This window comes from Chiloscyllium punctatum, chromosome 20 (assembly GCF_047496795.1).
Source record: "Chiloscyllium punctatum isolate Juve2018m chromosome 20, sChiPun1.3, whole genome shotgun sequence".
NCBI classification, from domain to species: Eukaryota; Metazoa; Chordata; class Chondrichthyes; order Orectolobiformes; family Hemiscylliidae; genus Chiloscyllium; species Chiloscyllium punctatum.
In genome coordinates, this window is record NC_092758.1 from 61,393,032 (window position 1) to 61,411,817 (window position 18,786).

The following is an 18,786-nucleotide window of genomic DNA, read 5'->3' on the forward strand; positions in this document are numbered from 1 at the left end:
TGGGGGGTGTGAATCTGGGTGGAATACTCTTTGGAGGATTGGTGTGGACTCGATGGGCCAAATGGCCTGCTTCCACACTGTCCAGTTTCTATGATTCTAACCTCTGCAGTGGCTGGATCCATTGGTCCTGGTTTAAATGAACCTCTGTGGGGACTATCAGAAACAGAACAGATCCTTGGTAATATAAACAATCAGTATTCACATCACACACAAAGATAGTTTAGCATCATCCTTCATATAATGGAACAATGAAATGCTTCGACATAGTCCTTCTACAAAATGAACCTTATTTTGATTTATGCAGCAAAAGTTATGCCATGTATATTTGATAGGAGATTGTAATTGTGAGAGAGCTACTGAAATCTTGCCACACTACTTCTGATCAACTCCAACCCACTTCACATAAGAAAGGCAGTATTGCATAATCGAGCACGTTTGCAAATATGAACAGTTCTATGTGAAAGAAAGTTAGCCTTCTGCCTTTGTGCAGACTATGGGATCTTGGATTGTTTTTGTGAATTGTGGCCCACAAGTGACACTTTTAAGATCACCTTTGATCACTTCTGCTTCTCAGAGATGCATGTGATCAATTTGCAATGGCTAAGACATAGTCAAGCTTGCTCGTAATCAGGTATTGCATTTGACATAGTTGGAAACTGCATATGTGTCACATGCAGGATGCTATGATTGTAAGGAGGAAACAATGATGTTAATGGCACTGTCCCTGCACTACTGATCCAGAGACCCAAACTCTAAACCAGGGTTTGAATTCTCCCACAGCAAATAACAGAACTTGAATTTCTTTTAAAAATCTGTAATTAAAAATTTAATGATGACCATGAAATCATTGTCAATTGTCATAGCAACACATATGGTTCACCAGTTTCCTTTAGGGAATGAAATCTGTTGCCCTTACCTAGTCTGGTCTACATGTAACTCCAGACAATGTGGTTGTTCTTAACTGCCTCCTGAAGTCACTCAGTACTATTAAACTATTTGGAAAACTCAAAAGGACCACCTGACATTGGCCTAGGCAATGGAAATGATCAATTAAATTGAGCTCCATTGAGGAAAGTCCTCCTCACAAACATTCAGGATCTAGTGTCACAATTTAGGGAGCTGCCTCACAGACTACAAACTTAGTGCAGCTGTCACCTTGAGTATGCTGGGTACCCATTCCTTTGTGTCGCAGATCCTCTCAAGCATAGCTTTGTGACAGTGTCATGGGATATCATTGGTCTGCAACAACAATTTGCCTCACCAATCTGGAGGAAATGGATTTGAGGATAAGACTCCAGCTGCTTTTACCTCCTCCATGCCCTGAGGAGACATTCAGCTGCAACCTCTTCATGTGAAGGCTATTCCGGAGCTGCCTCAGGCTGTTGATTGTCCTGACCTGTTGCTGCATCTGTTTCCCCTTCATTCCTTGCAGTTCCATCAACTCCATCAGCTTTGAATTTTCATATGTTCCCACCCAGCTCTTTCATTCATCTCTGAACATTACCAACTGAGCTCCAGACTTCCAGATTTGCCACAATAAACGTCATTAGATTAGATTAGATTATTTACAGTGTGGAAACAGGCCCTTCGGCCCAACAAGTCCACACCGCCCCGCCGAAGCACAACCCACCCATACCCCTACATCTACCCCTTACCTAATACTATGGGCAATTTAGCATGGCTAATTCACCTGACCTGCACATCTTTGGAGTGTGGGAGGAAACCGGAGCACCCGGAGGAAACCCACACAGACACGGAGAGAATGTGCAAACTCCACACAGAGAATCGCCTGAGGTGGGAATTGAACCCGGGTCTCTGGCGCTGTGAGGCAGCAGTGCTAACTACTGTGCCACCGTGCTGTCATGTTGCACCGTTTCCCATGCTCCTCCCATGCAGTATTGTCTCCCACCCCTACATGTTAAGTTGGCTCCATTCACAGTTATTGATCCCCCTATATCAGAGAATGCTGTCTACAGTTCCTACAGTTGACATCACCACTTCCCCACCACAGTGGTGATCCATGATAACCTCCACTTGACCATCAGAGAGCAAAACCCCAGTGGCCCCTGCATTATAGTGATATGGAAATACTGACCTAAACTGTTTCAAGCACCTGACCAGATATTGAAAGATGCTCTTATCCGACTGTGGCAAAGTCAACTGGGTAACAATAGATTCCCTTGGCTTAATTGAGGACCACTCCCCTTAGGCTTTGAGACATGACCACTTATTTGAAACAGATGTAGTGAATTTGCTGCATGAACTGTTGGCCCATGCTGTAACTATGACGTTGATGTAGCACAATGCCGTACAGCAACATGTGCACCTCCTCGACAGATTGCTGCTGGCAACCATTAGCAACCAAAGTGTTGTACTTTGCATTTATGCTAAGTGGCAAAGCATGGCAGACGTATGGTGAGCTATTCAGCTCTGAGTGAGATGATGACGCACTAAAAAATAAAGTCAGATGGGGAGGCAGTACAGGTGTGAAGTGAATGAGAACTAAGAGAGAAAACAAAGATCTGTATGATACACTCTGCTCCACTACATGATTTGGGTATTTTCTAAGCTAATCCAAAATATACCATGATGATGCAGTGAGGCTGCCAATGCAGACATCCATGGACGCGGGGGTGGGGGGGGTGCGCACGGATACAGGAGGTTGCATCCCATGTAGACTACCCTGAAATATTTGAGAATGCTACACAAGATGGGGGCCTAAAGGAGTAAGTAGTGAAGTGGAGATGCGAGGTAACCACTCTGATTAAATTCAGGAATGTCACCATCTAGTATCCAACTAGGTAATTGCATATAAATGATGTGTGATTAGGTATCTAATGACATGTAAATAGATACAAATAACCTTGTGCCACCCAGTGGTGAGGTTCTCATCCTGCCATTCAAACAGTTGGTGGAAAATTGCTTTCTCAACAATAGAAACATATCTGTTTCGGTACTCTACATCCCTATGATTCTAGTAACAATACCACTTCTCTGATCTTGCCATGTCTTTGCAACTGACTTGCTGTTGCCCACATCATGTAGGGGCTGGCAAAATTCAACCCTTTGTCTAACTTGTATACACTTACTGGAAGTGACCTTCAGTTTGAAAATATGGCGTTCCTTAATAATGGCTGGGCCATTATTAATGTCTACGAGGCCTTATTGGCCTACAGCACTGACAGTGTTTCTTAAGGTATTTAACTTGTTCACTTCAGAGTTTCCACTTCCTGTATGGTTACCAGATTCTGTTTACATCCTGAGGTAGTGTTAATCTTTTCCTCTCAGTATCTATCAATGAGTCTTTCTGGTTTCTGTTTTTGGATTAGTACAATAGTTTTCTTCATAGTTAAATCTCCCAGGCACTGCAAAACATTTTGAGAGAGATTCACCAAGAGGTCCAACAACAAGTGTCTCTCTTTTTATTCGCCTGATTTTAAACTCTGATATTCAAATTTCCCACGAATTGTAGAGATGATCAATTAGAGGTAATTAATTAAATTATCTGCAGATTCTCTTGAAACCTGAATTCTTCTGTTAAATCTTACTCAATCAAGAATTTTATTTGATCTTAAACTGGAAAATTATGAAAAGCTTTTAAGAGTTCTTCAAAAATACCTGTGCTACATCTGATACTTTGTCAGTTTATAAGTGGATAATTTGACCAGTCGAATACAATTGTGTATTCATTTGGTCAGCCTCAGTCTTAATGTTTAATTATGAAGAAATTCTCTAATTTCAAAATTATTGCCTCCAATACATTCAGTTTTGTGTTCTGTATGGTCCTTCTCTGACCTTGGCCCCCAACTCCAGTCTGTATGTGATATTGCTAAATTGGGTGGAGTTAATGTTGAATGAACATTAACTCTTACTATTACCTCATACAACAGTACAACACCTTCTTCAGTGCTCAATTCAACTCTAAGGTCAACCATGAAAAATTGACTGATTATATGGGAAATCATGAAATGTATGAGAGTCCCCAAACCAAGCTCTGAGTGGTTCCATAAAGTAGCATGAATTATTATGAGTCTCCCTTTGTTTTGGGGAAAACAATTCACCCTGCTTAAAGACTTTCTTTCTGCAAGAATCAAGCCCCTTTAAATTCAACTTCTCATGGCTGAGGGGTTTTCTTTTCATATTGGATGCTGTTTGTGACTTCCAGTGTTGTTTTATTTTCACAAGTTTAAGCTGCATTTTTCTCTCCCTGCCATGTAAAATTCAGTTAGCATCAGATGCCAGGAGCAGGTGTTTCTATGGAAAATTTTCACGTGATGTATTGTGGAGGTTTTATTTTTACACCTTAGATATTGAACACTCACAAGTCTATTCTGTTTTGGTCTTCAGTTCCTGGATGCACAGTTTATGTCATTTATCACATTCTGTCTAAAAAAAATGAATGTCACTGCGATGACTTTTGTCTTTGCTCCTTCACCATTACCTTAGGTGTCTTTCAATGTGTGAGATCGTGCCCCTAGCTCAACCCCAGACCCTCCCCTTCCAATCTCTTCTCCCCTCCCCTCTGACTATCACTACCATTTATAAGCTACATGTTGTTCTTGGAGACAGATTCCTAGGGCACATCTTTAGTCTTCTGACATACACTGATAATATTGAGATCTACCTCATCACCAGCTCTCTCACTTTCTCCAATGTTGCTAACTTATTAGAACACTAGTTTCACCACTGCCGAATGAGCAGAAATTTCCTCCAATTAAATACTGGGAAATCTGTAGTCATGATTTTCAGTCCCCGCTTCAAACTCAGTTCCCTGACTATCAACTCTATTTCTCTCCCCAAGGCAACAGCCCAAGATTACACCAGTCTGTGGACAACCTTGGTATTTGACTTGGTTCTGAGACGAGACTGTAGATTCATATTCAGTGAGGTCACTTACTTCCATCTCCAAAACATTACCTGACTTCACTGCCTTATGTCATTATTATGGTCGGTTCTGCGATAATGCATGTTTTATCAACGCAAGTTGGCTTTAACACGTTTGAAGAATTTAGACCATTATTTGCACAATGCCAACTTTCTTTACCTGTATTCGCTATAACATGAAACCGGCCCCATTAGTTTACATGGAGTGGCTATTTCATGATTTTCTTGTAATGCAAGCTCGCACAAGAATGGAACTATCGCATTTTTGTCAGAACCAACTGTACTTGTGAACACAATTGTTCCAACACACTACCAATTGATCACCCACATTCTACACTTTATAAACTTGAGCTCATGCAAAACTCTGAGACCCATGCCTTAATTTGCAGCAAGTCCTATCTTGCTATCATAAACTTCCAAATTATTCTTTATTTTCAGGTCCCTCCGTGGCCTGACCCCTCTCTATCTTTGTGATCTGCTTTTGTCCCTTCTCCCTTCAATCCCTGAAATATCTGTCCGTCTCTATTGTTGGCCCTTTGCACATTCCCATTTGGAATTCTCTAACAGTGATGGCCGTATATTCAATTGCCTGTCCTAAGGCCTACAGCTCACTGTTTATGCATCCCTTCCTTTCTAACTTGTCTCCTTTAAGCTATTACTTAAGACTTAGTATTTTGGCTAAACATGTCTCTGTTTCACTTTATTTTATGGTTTTCTGCAACTTCCCCGTTTAGTCTTAATTTTAAATTCCAACTTTAACCAGTACAATTAGAGAAAATGGTTAAGGGTCACAGATCCTTAAACCATGATATTCTTTTAATTGTCTATTGCACCAATTTGAACTTATAATATCATTACCCTCTGATAACTTACAAAGACCAATTGCCTTTTCTCTTCAAATTAAATCAGTAGTTACAAATGCTGTTCCCTACTCTTGTAAATTATACCCAATTGTTGATCTATCAGAGCAATACACTCCTATACAAATCAAACTCACCTTCCATTAGCCTTGCAAATTGCTACCCCTTAAACACATGATCAGGAGTCATTCATAGATCACACAGGGCGAGGTGACTAAAGAACTTCGATGAATTGAATAGAACTTAGAACAACCTGGTTGTAGCTTTGTTTCAAAATTGAGACTTTGTTCTTTTTAAAACTTCCATTTTTTTAAAATTATCTGAATTTAAATTTTCCGAATACGCTAGTGGGATTTGAATTCACTTCATTGCATCATTAGTCGATACCATTGGATTAAAGTTTGTAAGAAGATTTGTAGCTCGGGTGCTCGTTGTTGTGGTTCTGTTCGCTGAGCTGGGAATTTGTGTTGCAGACGTTTCGTCCCCTGTCTAGGTGACATCCTCAGTGCTTGGGAGCCTCCTGTGAAGCGCTTCTGTGATGTTTCCTCCGACATTTATAGTGGCCTGTCTCTGCCGCTTCCGGTTGTCAGTTCGAGCTGTCCGCTGTAGTGGCCGGTATATTGGGTCCAGGTCGATGTGTTTGTTGATAGAGTCTGTGGATGAGTGCCATGCCCCTAGGAATTCCCTGGCTGTTCTCTGTTCAGCTTGCCCTATAATGGTAGTGTTGTCCCAGTCGAATTCATGTTGCTTGTTGTCTGTGTGTGTGGCTACTAAGGATAGCTGGTCGTGTCGTTTCGTGGCTAGTTGGTGTTTGTGTATACGGATCGTTAACTGTCTTCCTGTTTGTCCGATGTAGTGTTTTGTGCAGTCCTTGCAAGCACACACAGACGACAAGCAACATGAATTCGACTGGGACAACACTACCATTATAGAGCAAGCCAAACAGAGAACAGCCAGGGAATTCCTAGAGGCATAGCACTCATCCACAGACTCTATCAACAAACACATTGACATGGACCCAATATACCGGCCACTACAGCAGACAACTCGAACTGACAACCGGAAGCGGCAGAGACAGGCCACTATAAATGCCGGACGAAACAGCACAGAAGCGCTTCACAGGAGGCTCCCAAGCACTGAGGATGTCACCTAGACAGGGGACGAAACGTTTGCAAAACAAATTCCCAGCTCGGCGAACAGAACCACAACAACCATTGGATTACCTGTCCAGCAACAAAACCAAAACATTGTCATTTCCATAACAGGCAAGCTGTGGATTGTTATGAACACAGCTTCGTCCATCATATTAGCCAACCTTCCATCCATTGACTCCAGCTATACTTCTCGCTGCCTTGGGAAGGCAGCCAATATAATCAAAGAATCCTTCCACCCCGGTTGGGCAGGAGAAACAAAAGCTTAAACATATGTACCAACTAATTCAAAAACAGCTTCCTCCCCACTGTTATTAGTTTTCTGAATGGACCTCTCAAGTTTTAAATTTAATGTCAATTTTACTCTTTGTGCACTTTCTCCACAGCCATAACATTGTATTCTTTGCTTTGTTCTATTACAATTTGCATGTATGATCTGTCTGTACTGCATGCAAAACAAACTTATTACTTAAATCAAACACACACACACACAGGAAATGTTAACGTTTTGGGTCTGTTGACAATTCCTCAGAATTCCACTTTTACCTATACAATCTATCCATCTCTAAATAATCCAATGCCTTGGCATCCCGAAAAGGAATACATGTCCCTCTACTATCATAGCAACATTAGACATGCACAACTAAATTCAGCATTGCAAAGAAAGATAGGATATGTTTCTCTTCTTTCCATTTTGATCAAAGCAAGAATGCATCAGCACCTCAGTACTGATTAATTTCCACATCAAACCAACAGAGGTTTCCCATGATTAGAGGACCAGTGGGCAAGATTCAATATTAAAACCCACCGAATATGTAGTTGAAATAAAATCTAGATTTTAATAAATATTTTTAAAATTAATAAACAATTAAGCCCATTGTTTTAAGACAATCTCCACTCTGGTTGTACAGTGTCTCCTGAATAGTGTACTATTCAGTTTCACCCATGAGAGAGAGAGAAAGGGAGAGGATCTTCATAACCTATTTTTGGCAGTGTGAATTATAAATTAGTATGCCATTCATTCTTATGGAACACATTTCTCATTCACTGTTTCTAAATATTTATCAAGGAAAGAAAAGTATGCTGTTCAATGTTTATTTTGTTGAGTAACTATGTGATTAATGATCTGAAGTTGTCCTTTAAAAACAACATTGAAAATAACTGCATTTGGTTACACTTTCGAATGATTTTGGATCATATGCTCTGACCTGATGAGAAATGTATATTGCAGCAAGTACTTCTAACATCCTAAGCATAGCAATTTGCATTTATATCACAATTTTTAACATAGTTTTATGTCCCCAGGCATTTCAGATAGGAGAAAATGAAGGTTGAATGTTAATATCAAAAAGGTTAGGAGAGAAATCCGAAAACACAGTTGGTGAGAGGGGTTGGAGAGGCTTTTGAGAGATTGGTAGCTAAATGGTAAGAAGCAAGGAATAGGATAGAGTTCATTGCTGAAAATTCTGACACTGATGATGGATAAAGAGGGAGTGACACAGGAGATTTCCTGAGTTATGGGAGGAAAATACAGAAAGATAAAGTATTCTATGTTTACTTAATTGGAAGAGACTGCAATCCAGAAACTGAAATTTAAATCCAAGAATTCAATTTTCATTTTTAAAAATCCAGAAATATCAATAAAAATAAAGCTTGCAATGAATCAGTTGGATTGTCATAAAATGCCAATTATTCCATTTATTGCATGTGTGTAGAAATACTATAGTATAGTTGACTTTTCACTGTCTTCACCTCATCATTTTATTGACAATAACAGGAGTAAACACAAAATTACCAGTTTTAACCATGACAACCACACCCAAAAATATTTTTTTCAAAATCACAATATTGGGGATAGAGAGCAAAGGTTGACTGGTTTAGGGTTAGCAGGAACTGGGAAATTTGTCACTCTAATAGATTAGCATAGAATGCAAGAAGCTATGGATGGGACAACATTGGAGTCTATCAGAGGTGTAGTCCGTGATAACTAGTGAGGAGAAATTGAGACTTCCTGTAATGATTAGGTTGTCACAGGAATCAGGTAATTTGGAGAGCTGGTTGATGAAGGTAAGTGGGTCTTGATGATGGATCTGAAATAAGAGGCTCAGTTCAAGACCAAGCAGCCCTTCAAAGATGTGTACCATTTGGCTCAGCCCAAACAGGTAGCTGCAGAGAAGGACAGAACTATACCAAGCTTAAGCAAATGCTGATAATGCCAAGGAGATTTTCTTTTTTAATTTGTCCAGTCATAAAATCCATGGAAATTTAGGAACACTATTTCTTGGATCTAGATGTCTAATAGCTATGAGTAATATTTGGGAGCTTAAGATTCCCTCTATTGCCACCACTTCCCTTCAAACAATGCACCCCCTACATTGGTATACAAATGTTATTTAGGCATATTTATTTTCCCTTGTCCATTCAAAGAAAACTTGGGAGATGTAACTGTTGAACTCCTGTAAAGGCATCTTCTCATAACAGTAATAAAGCAATGCCAAACGTGGAATAGGCTGAAAAGCAGTATAAATTTCAAAGCATGAAGTGTACGACACATTCTGTTAACATGGTGATGATTATTTGTGCTGTTCAATTTGGATTGTTGCAGCTTGGAAGCTCAGAGTAGATCCTATTTCTGAAAGTGCATACAGGCTGACATTGATCAGAGTCTAGAAGCTCTGTTGTAGAAAGTTGATACTGGTTCATTTTATTGTCCAAGAGAAACAAAATCAATAAAATAATTAAGTTGAATTTGATGGATTTCTCCAAGATTTCTTACAATAAAGTCACCATTGCAGCTTATCCAATTAAAATCCTTTTTCAAATTACTTTCAAAAGTATGCAACATGGAGGCACATCAATATTTTAAAATTTTATTGAGCGAATGCAGAAGTTCCTATAATGGGCAGAGTTGTGTTTTGTTAAAACTTGATATTTTTCTTCTAATCGAGGTAAATGTGTACAAACACCATGATCAGAAAATGTTTTCAATGTAACTGTGCACTTCCAAAATCCGATGAAATACCAAATAAATAAAATTCACAAAAAAAGAGAAAATTGCAATATATAAGAAGAATGGCAAGGTATTTCTTTTCAGAGATAATTTTGTTCTAGTTTAGTCATAGAGTCATAGAGATATACAGCACAGAAACAGACCCTTCGGTCTAACTCGGCCGTGCTAACTGGATATCCTAGATAAAACTAGTCTCATTGGCCAGCATTTTGTCTATATCTCTCTCGAGAAAGTGAGGACTGCAGATGGTGGAGATCAGAGTTGAGAGTGTGGTGCTTGAAAAGCACAGCAGGTCAGGCAGCATCCGAGGAGCAGGAGGATCGATGTTTCGGACTAGAGCTTATGCTCAAATTGTCAATTCTCCTGCTCCTCAGATGCTACCTGACCTGCTGTGCTTTTCCAGCTCCACACTCTACATTCCTCTAATCTCTTCCTATTCATATACCCATTCAGATTCCTCTTATGTGCGGTAATTGTACCAGCCTCCACCACTTCATCTGGCAAGTCATTCAATACATGCACCACCCTCTGCACGAAAACGTTGCCCCTTAGGTCCCTTTCATATCTTTTGCCTCTCACCTTAAACCTATGCCCTCTAGTTTTGGACTCCTCATGCCGGGGAAAAGACCTTGTCTGTTTACCCTATCTATGCCTCTCATAATTTTATACATTCCCGTATAATCACCCCTCAGGCTCAATGCTCCAGGGAAAAGAGCCTCAGCCTATTCACCCTCTCCCTGAAGCCCAAACCCTCCAACCCTGGAAACATCCTTGTTAATCTTTTCTGAACCATTTCCAGTTTCAAAACATCTTTTCTATAGGGGGGAGACCAGAATTGCTAGCAATCACAAATCAACGTAGACTATCAAATTACTTTGAGTCTCCATTTTAGTTTACAAATGGCTTCTAAAGCTGCAAACACTAATAATATAGACTTGACATATCAAATGGCAGCAGGACTATCCAGGGCTAATACATTAAATTAACTCTAGCATTACCTGGAATAAAATATGTTGCAAGCTAGTATTTCTGGATTGAATACCTGATTTGGGTGCAAACTGCAATTTTGGCACAAGTAATGCATAGATTTTTAAATGATAATTATTTAGCAAACAGCTGACCATAAAATCTTCCAATAATCTGCCATCATACAGCATTTTGAAACAAATAATAAGGATTAAACTTGATAGTCCTTGAAATCTGTGGCTGAAATAACAGTGCGCATTTACTGAATATATCTATTCAAAGTGAGCAGGCAGCACTCAAAATTCCTGCTGTTTAAGTGTACTAATTGTTGCATGCAACACAATGTGTGTTCATAAAAGACGAACACTTAAAATTAGCCTACATTACTCGTGTAATGCTGTACCTGTTATGATCCACACACAGTCTGATAGCTTCTTAACAAAAGGAAAATTCCTAGTGTTCAATCACATACAGTCGGATAGAACATAGAACAATACAGCACAGAACAGGCCCTTCGGCCCTCGAGGTTGTGCCGAACTGTGAACTATTCCCAGCTCGTCCCCCTACACTATCCCATCATCATCCACGCGCTTATCCAAGGATTGTTTAAATCTCCCTCATGTGGCTGAGTTGACTACATTGGCAGGTAGGGCATTCCACCCCCTTACCACTCTCTGAGTAAAGAACCTGCCTCTGACATCTGTCTTAAATCTATCACCCTCAATTTGTAGTTATGCCCCCTCGTACAAACTGATGTCAACATCCTAGGAAAATGATTTTCACTGTCTACCCTATATAATCCTCTGATCATCTTGTATATCTCTATCAAATCCCCTCTTAGCCTTCTTGATTCCAATGAGAACAGACCCAAGTCTCTCAGCCTTTCCTCATAATACCTTAGCTCCAGACCAGACAACATCCTGGTAAATCTCCTCTGCACCTTTTCCAATGCTTCCACATCCTTCCTGAAATATGGCAACCAGAACTGTGCACAATATTCCAAATGTGACCACACTAGCGTTTTGTATCGTTGCAGCATGATTTTGCAGCTCCAGAACTCAATCCCTCTACGAATGAAACCTAACACACTGTATGCCTTCTTAACAGCACTATCAACCTGGATGACAACTTTCAGGGATCTACTTACATAGGCTCCAAGATCCTTCTGCACATCCACACTGTCAAGAATCTTTCCATTGACCAAGTACTCTGCCTTCCTGTTATTCTTCCCACAGTGCATCACCTCACATTTATCTGCATTGAACTCCATTTGCCACCTCTCAACCCAATGTTGCAGTTTATCCAAGCCCCCCTGTAACCTGTAAGATTCTTCCAAACTGTCCACTACTCCACCAACTTTAGTGTCATCTGCAAAATTACTAATCCATCCACCTATGCCTGCATCTAAGTCATTTATAAAAATGACAAACAGTAGTGGTCCCAAAACAGATCCTTGTGGCACACCACTAGGAGCCGGACTCCAGGCTGAATATTTTCCATCAACCACCACTCGCTGTCTTCTTTCAGAAAGCTAGTTTCTAATCCAAACTGCTAAATCACCCTCAATCCCATGCCTCTGCATTTTCTCCAACAGCCTACCACGTGGAACCTTATCAAAGGCATTACTAAAGTCCATGTATACCACGTCAACTGCCGTACCCTCATTGACATGCTTGGTCACCTTCACAAAAAAATCAGTGAGGTTTGTGAGACACGACCTGTCCTTGACGAAACCATGTTGACTATCTGAAATCAAATTGTTGCTTGCCAGGTGATTATAAATCTTATCTCTTATAATCCTTTCCAAAACCTTTCCTACAACAGAAGGCTAACTGGCCTATAATTACCTGGGTCATCTCAACTGCCCTTCTTGAACAAGGGCACAACACTTGCAATCCTCCAGTCCTCTTGTACTAAACCTGAAGACAATGACAATTCAAATATCAAAGCCAAAGGCTCTGCTATCTCCTCCCTAGCTTCCCAGAGAATCCTAGGATAAATTCCATCCAGCCCAGAGGACTTGTCTACTTTCATTCCTTCTGATTTGGAGATGCTGGTGTTGGACTGGGGTGTACAAAGTTAAAAATCACACAACACCAGGTTATAGTCCAACAGGTTTAATTGGGACCACACTAGCTTTCGGAGCGACGCTCCTTCATCAGGTTATAGTGGAGGGCTCAATCGTCGCACAGAATTTATAGCAAAAATTTGCAGTGTGATGTAACTGAAATTATACATTGAAAAATTGATTGTCTGTTAAGCCTTTCATCTGTTAGAATACAGTGATAGTTTCACTTCTTTCATGTGTAAATCACAAAACCTTTTTTTAAAGTTGCATTCTTGGGTTAGCTGTTAACAATGGTGATAGCTAGACAATATGTTAAAGGTGTTGGCCCCTTGGGACCTTGGGTTCATGTCACATTACAGGTGATCACCATTGCACTACACACACACACAGATGTTCCTACACACACACACTCTCACATACACACAGACACAGGTACACACAGAGGCACACACAGACACCCACACACACCCTTATAGACACACACACTTCCACACTCACACATGCACCCCCTCACAGACTTAAGACATTCTGCACTCACTACACACACACACACTTTCTCACACTCACAACCCCCACCCCAGACAGACACACACACACAAAGACCCACATGCACACATATATCTTGTGGCGTGAATTTGCACTTGCAGAGTTACATTGTACTTTGCTCAAAAACTGCATGCATTCATGTAGAATTCTGAGCTCAAAAACTGCATGAATTTATGTAAAACTCTGTTATCTCACTTTTTAGATTAGCATCAATCTAAACGTCATGGCATAGACAGAGAACACAGGGGTCTAACATCTTCAACATACTGTCTAGCTATCACCATTGTTAACAGCTAACCCGAGAATGTAACTTTAAAAAAAGGTTTTGTGATTTACACATGAAAGAAGTGAAACTATCACTGTATTCGAACAGATGTAAGGCTTAACAGACAATCAATTTTTCAATGTATAATTTCAGTTACATCACACTGCAAATTTTTGTGATAAATTCTGTGTTACGATCAAGCCCTCCACCATCACCTGATGAAGGAGCGTCGCTCCGAAAGCTAGTGTGCTCCCAATTAAACCTGTTGGACTGTGTGTGAGTGTGTGTGAGGGGGTGCATGTGTGAGTGTGGAAGTATGTGTGTCTATAAGGGTGTGTGTGGGTGTCTGTGTGTGCCTCTGTGTGTACCTGTGTCTGTGTGTATGTGAGAGTGTGTGTATGTAGGAATATCTGTGTTGTGTGATTTTTAACTTCATTCCTTCTAGAATTCATAACACCGGTTCGTAACTAACCTCGATCCTTTCTAATCTAATATCTCATACCTCATTCATTCTCCTCTACGATATTCTCCTTTGCCTGGTTGAAAATCGCTGAGAAATGTTCGTTTAGTACCTCTCCGATCTCCACAGGGTCCACACTCAACTTTCCACTTCTGTCTTTAACTGGCCCTATTCCTACCTAGTCATCCTCTTATTCCTCACATACCTATAGAAAGTTTTAGAGTTCTCCTTTATTCTATTTGCTAAAGACTGCTTGTGTCCTCTCTTTGCTCCTCTTAACTCTCTTTTTAAATCCTTCCTAGCTGATCTGTAACTCTCCATCGCCTCATCTGAACCATCTTGCCTCATCAACACATAAGCCTCCTTCTTCTGCTTAACAAGAGATGCAATTTTCTGTAGTAAACCACAACTCCCTTACCTTATCACTTCCTTCCTGCCTATCAAGGACACACAATATCTGTTCCTTAACTCAGCTCCACATTTCCATTGTCTGCATCCCCTGCATTTTTCTACCCCATTCTATGTATCTTAATTCTTGCCTAATCGTATTATAATTGTCCTTGCCCCATCGATAACTCTTGACCTATGGCATGTACCTATCCCTTTCCATCGCTAAACTAAACGTAACTGAATTATGGTCAGTCTCTCTAAAGTGCTCACCTACAACTAAATCAAACACCTGGCCTGGTTCATTACCAAGCATCAGATCCAGTGTGGCCTCTCCTGTTGTCAGCCCTTCGATACACTGTGTCAGGAAACCCTCCTGTACACATTGAAAAAAAACTGATCCACCCGATGTACTAGTGTTATAGCATTTTCAGTCAATGTTGGGGAAGTTAAAGTCCCCTATAATGACCACCCTGTTCCTTTTACACCTACCCAGAATAATTTTGCCAATCCTCTCTTCCACCTCCCTGGAGCTCTGCGGAGGCCTATAAAAAACTCCAAGCAGTGTGACCTCTCCTCTCCTGTTTCTAACCTCAGCCCACACTACCTCAGTAGACGAGTCCTCATCAAAAGTTCTTTTAGCCACCGTTATACTATCCTTGACTAACAAGGCCACACCTCCTTCTCATTTACCACCTTGCCTGTTCTTAATAAAAGATCTAAACCCTGGAACCTGCAACATCCATTCCTCAGCTTGTTCTATCCATGTCTCCGAAATGGCCACAACATCGAAGTCCCAGGTACCTGTCCATGCTGCAAGCTCACCTACCTTATTTCGGATACTTCTGGCATTGAAGTAGACACACTTCAAACCAGTTTGCCGTCTGCCAGCACATTCCTGTGACCTTGAAATCCTGTCCCTGTCCTCCCTACTCTCATCCTCCTGTGCGCTGCAACTACACCTCAGTTTCCCATCCCCCTGCTGAGCTAGTTTAAACCCACCCGAGTAGCACCAGCAAATTTCCCACCCAGGATATTGGTACCCCTCTGGTTCAAGTGAAGAGTGTCCTGTTTGTAAAGGTCCAAACTTCCCAGAATGAGCTCCAATTATCCAAGTACCTGAAACCCTTCCTCCTGCACCATCCTTGCAGCCACGTGTTCAGCCGATATCTCTCCCTATTCTTTGCCTCGCTATGTGGCATGGGTAACAAACCAAAGATAACAACGCTGTTTGTTCTAGCTCTCAGCTTCCACCCTAACTCTCTGAAATCTTGTCTTACATCCCTTTCTCTCTTTCTACCTATATCGTTGGTACCTACATGGACCACGACTTGAGGCTGGTCACCCTCTCTCTTCAGGACCCCAAAGATATAATCTGAGACATCATGGACCCTGGCACCTGGGAGGCAACACACCAACCGTGAGTCTTGTTTGTTCTCAGCAAACCTTCTATCTGACCGTCTAACTATTGAGTCCCCAATGACTAACACTCTCCTCCTTTCCCTCCTTCCCTTCTGTGCAACAGGGACAGGCTCTGTGCCAGAGACCTGGGCCCTACTGCATACCTCTGGTAAGTCATCCCTTTCAACAGTATCCAAAGCGGTATGCATGTCTTGAAGGAGCAAGAGTTGTGTGCACTTCCTGCAGATGTACTTGGATGGGACATTAATGGCATCCCTCACTGCAAACACTGCAGGAGGAACAGGCTCTCCCTGCACTGCCATCCCTGCTAGTCCTCTTATCACAAAGTAAAAAAGAAGAGACGCTTACCTGATGTGTCCCTGTTCTTTAAGGTTAGAGGAGGTGGTTGGGTGGGAGGCCCTACAAAGGATAGGGTATTGGGTTGAGAAAACACTGACTTATATAGCAGGATGGAAGTAAAACTAAGACCTCTCTCCTTTCCCAGAAACCTCTGTTCTCTGATTTCAACTATAAAAGCACAAATCAGTGACTCACCGCTCCCGGCAGGCCCCTGGTCCAAGCTCCCGCCCTTCGAGTTGCTGCTGTCACTGAAAAACAGAAACAGAAACGAACAAAAACTGAAAAATGTAAATTCCTAGTGTTCAATTTAAAGGATCTCAAAACAGAATTTCAGGTTTTAAAAGTTTTAAAGTAACAAACAAAAAATTAACATTGACATTAAACATTTATTGGGTAGGAACAAATACACTAAACTACAGAATAGATATCTTCTCCTTAATTCCTAATACAATGAAAAACCCAAAACATTATTTATATTTTGTATGTAACTCTTTTGTGGGATTGTAGTCTTTACAAGAAACATAGTCAAGCTATTTCCAGCTTCCAAGGACTTGTTACTCCCCATTTTGTTGAGAAATGAAGTCCAGCATCTCTCAAAAATTATTTGCTTCAGTCTTTTGAGAATTCCCAAATTGGTTTCCAGCTGCAAGGCCTTTCCGATGATTCCTTCTCCGATTCAAAGTATGAATGATATTACTGGTTTCTTTAAATTTCAATAGTCTCTTCACAGTGAGCAGCTTCTTATCAGCATCCTACCTGGTAGCGAGCAGAAACCAGCTTTTTTTTCTCCACTGCTCGCGTCCCATGTAAATATTTATAAGCAATAAAAGTTAATAGTTCCACTCGCCTTGTCTCGAGTCCTCAACTATCACAAACTTCTAATGAGATTTCTACACAGTGAAAAGTGGTGAGCAGACCCAAAAAGTGATAGTATGAAAAAGCCTTAAGGTTTTTTAACCAGAAGCAGTGAGCGAAGGACTTCAAGGTCAGCCCTGCAACCAGACAAGAGAGGAATCTACCAGGCTGCAGCACTCAATAATCCTCATCCTTCAACATATACGCTTACTGCGGCCTCCAGTTGTCAGCAGCAAAACATCCTTTGTCTGTACCATACTGAAATGAGGCCCCAGTTAAGACCTGAATGGGAAGCTAATGATGCAGAAACCATTTATGATCCTCATTGCTCCCAGTGGAAGAAGATGTTGCATTGCAGATACATTGGCATCATGCCCAAATGCTTGACCATCATCTGTAACAGATTGCAGCATCACTGCCCGTCTTTCACCTGGTCAGCATTCCATGGGCAACTGATTTATTACTTTGGTTCTCTTGCAATTTCACCACACATGAGGATACAATTGATTGGAAGCTCAACTTCTGGAGGGTGCTCCACATCCGTTGGAAGTTGTTGCTGGCCTCGGAGCTCCAGATGCACGTGTCCCGAGTAACAAGGTTGGTTGAGAGAGAGCTCTGAGTGAGCAGCCATTCTACTAGCACCCAACATCACTTTCAGGCATGCTTTGCTAAATTTAGAATAAATCTTGAAAATTACTGACTCATCTTTTATTATACGATGTAAACAACAGATTGGTTCCAACTATTTTGACAATATTTATATATTTACAGCATTGGCTTTGAACAATATGACTATATTCCTATCACTCGGTAATGCCATGGACCATGGATGAGTGAGTGATTGCTAAATTTAAAGCCACACCTTCTGTAAGAGGTAGCTACGGTCCAGTTATAATTAAATAGCTATAGCATCCAAACTAACTACACATATGACTGTGGCACTAGGAATGTGGCTGGAACTAGACAGTCACAGGACACATGACCCACCAAAGATTCATAATTGTTCAGATGGGGCAATGTGATACTGCATCAGTTAGAAAACATTATGTTCTCTATTTTGTTTACTTTACCCCTTTTTAAAACAAATGCTGAACACATTTACAAACGAACAAGGTAATATAAAACAAAGAACTGCTGGTGCTAGAAATCTGAAACAAAAACAGAATGTCCTGGCGAAACTCAAAAGGTCTGGCAGCACCTGTGAAGAGAAAAACAGTTAACATTTCAAATCCTGTGGCTAGACCATATCAGATATCATTCTGACAAAACGTCATCAGACTCAAAATGTTAAGCTTCCTCTCGCCAGATGCTGCTTGACCTGCGCTTTTGACAAATGAATAAGATTTGGAAGGAGTGGAATTATTAAGTTTAAAAATAATTTTTAAAAACTTGGAAATGTATTTGTTTATGATGAGGAAAACATGGACAGGGTGGTGCAATGGGCAGACAAATAGCAGATGGTGTGGTCAGATGAGCCATGACCTCCAAATTTATTACAGAAATAATGACATTTTTCATGAACATGGATTACAAACTTGAAATGTGGAAGCCAAGTTTAAACCTAGCCATATTC